Source organism: Cebus imitator, unplaced genomic scaffold (assembly GCF_001604975.1).
Source record: "Cebus imitator isolate Cc_AM_T3 unplaced genomic scaffold, Cebus_imitator-1.0 Scaffold237, whole genome shotgun sequence".
In the NCBI taxonomy this organism is placed as follows: Eukaryota; Metazoa; Chordata; class Mammalia; order Primates; family Cebidae; genus Cebus; species Cebus imitator.
In genome coordinates, this window is record NW_016107552.1 from 3,504,752 (window position 1) to 3,507,412 (window position 2,661).

The following is a 2,661-nucleotide window of genomic DNA, read 5'->3' on the forward strand; positions in this document are numbered from 1 at the left end:
AGACCACCTTGTTTTAGTTACGTTCATTTGTTCACTGAAAGTTGGGTTATTTCCATCTTTTGGTGCCTGTGAAAAGTGATGCTATAAACATTAGTATAGAAATACCTGTTTGATTTCTGTTTTCTATTATTTGGGGTATATACCTAAGACTAGAATTCCTGGGTCCAATGGGAGTTCCATATTTATCCTTCCAAGCCACTGCAAACTGTTTTTCACAGTGGCTGCAACTTTATCCCTTTCTGCCAGCTATGTATCAGGGCTACAATTTCTTTACATCCTTATCCACACTCATTTTCTATTTTTTTTTCCTGTGGAGTATACAAACTTTATTCTACAAGCAACAAGGGCTTAATACATGTTTTTAAAATAACCTTCTCTTCCTCTTTCTTCCTCTCCTTCATTCATTTTTTTAAAAATAATTATGTATCAAAACACAGCATATATTTATATTATGATGGACTATAAATGAAAAGATTATAATGAAAACTCACTAGAAAAGGCATGTTTTAACACATATGGTACAAACAAAAAATTTAAACATCATATACATTCTTGCTGCAGATCTGAAGTGTTAGTGAGTTCTGGGCACCAACATCAGTGTGAGAGCAAGTGACTTAGGGTCCAGCTGCCCTGGAGGTCCTCGAGAGCTGTCTCTTCCTTCTCATCGCTTTCACAGTGATTTCTTGCCCTTCCCTCTATCTCTGACGCCTTCTTTCTCCCAGGAGCAACAGATCATAGCTTATGGTCTTGATGTTTAATATCCAAGCAGAGATGAGGAAACCTCTGAGTCTCAAAGTACTGAGAGCACTTTAAAAGTGCTATTAAAGGAAAGTCAAAACTGGTTTAATAGTCGTCAAAGTTTAAATAACTGTTATCAATCCTGTGTTTTATCTCAGGGCAATGACTTTGTATATTTCTAGTTTTTTTTTTTTTTCTAGTAATTGTTCTTGAATGGAGGAAATAGAAACTAACTACAATATTATTTCAAAAGACACAGGACCACCACTCCTCTCCCAGCCCTGGCCAATACCAACATGGTCATAACTCCCCCTCCATTTATCCTTGAATTGAAATAAGTTTAAGTCATATCAGACTGCATTTTTCAGTATTGAGAAAAAGATGACAAAGGTGAAAATATAGATTCTTTTTTGAATGTTTGCTAATTAATACATAAAACATGATGGTTGTATTTAAATTTGAAATAAAAAAAAAGATTTTTTACCCTTTGCTTTCCAAAGCAATGTGATTTTTAAATGATTGTTTTATAGATCTCCAAAATATTTTCCCCATCATGTGTGGCTTGTCAGGGATTAGAGAGGGGGGAACGCAAGGTGTCCGGGGCATGGAGAAGCCACCAGCACAGATGGGGTCCTGTGAAAGCCACTACCCTGCCTAGACCCTGGCTTGGGTTTGGAGTGTTGGGGAAATTCTGGCAAACAGATCCACATGTTTAAAATGAAAACTTTCACTCCAAGGACAGTGTGTGAGTGTCCTGCGGCTGACATAATTAAGTACCATGAGCCTCCCTTCGGCTTCACGGGCTGCAGGCGACCCTGGCATTCCTGGTAGCTGCATCAGCCCCATCTCTGCCTCCGTCTTCACACTGTTGCCCCTCTGTAGCTGTGTCCTCCCCTCTTCTCAAATAATAATAATAATAATAATTTAAAATAACCTTTACTTTTAAAAAGTTAAGTACATTAGAGGAAACTGAAAAACACAGGAAGCAAAGAACAAAGTCACAAACACAAGCAGTTTATAGTTTGACACGTTCTTCTAGGTCCTGTGTGTCGGTAGGCACAACATCCACTTTTATGGGACTGAGATTGTACAGTATGTATCATGATTTTTCACACATCATGAATATTTACCAATTCAAAATCCCAAAGCCATATGACCATTTTGATAACCAAAAATATGCTACACCAACTCAGTCTGTTAAAAAAGAAATGTAGTCCTGTCTTTCTTGGGATAAAAATTTGATAGAAGACAAAAACGGCAACACACCTCTAGATAAAAGCATTGGCAGAGTTCTGATTTAAATACTGCCTTCCCTTAATGCTCAATTTAAAATGAAGCATACAGCAACAGAATAAGTATAATGCTTCTAAGAGAGCTCATTAGGAGATCTATACCATTAAAATATTAGCAAGGTATATTTCCATTGATTTAATATATTCCTATAGTACAGCCACAAGAGATTCATATGTTAATGGCCATCATCAAAACGTAAACATGGACACATCTGCATACATGTCTCCCTTTATAGTTCCTTATTCTTCTGTCAACTATACAGACAATAGTGAGGAATAAAATGCACACAAAACAATGGCTAGAATATGAAAATGTCTTCTAAATATGATCAGTCTAGTATATTCTCAGGTCTTTCAGCTCCATGTCATCTGATCCACTCAACAAACGTAGACATATTACTTCCAGAGGCCATCTAACAACTCTGAATTTCCAAAAGTCATCTCCAGAAGACATGTATTTTCTATGATTTCTTTTAAACAAATGAGAATTTACAAGATGTGTGGTTTCCTAACTCTACTTTATCACATGTTGGCAACCTCTTTACATCTAGAAGAGCTAGAGGTGACAAATGTTTTCTATTAAAAGGTTGGGGTGTAGTTAAGAGCAGCTTTTTCATATTATATACACAGG

General features: G+C 36.6%; 1 long non-coding RNA gene across 1 annotated transcript; it reads right to left on the reverse strand.

Annotated features, from left to right (window-relative positions):
• Positions 1-308: 308 nt before the first annotated feature.
• Positions 309-1,888, reverse strand: LOC108282239. The gene is made up of 2 exons (XR_005195373.1): positions 1,679-1,888; positions 309-371 (listed from the first exon to the last, which is right to left on the reverse strand). It is a non-coding gene; the product is annotated as an uncharacterized LOC108282239 (long non-coding RNA).
• Between the last annotated feature and the right edge of the window lie 773 nt (positions 1,889-2,661).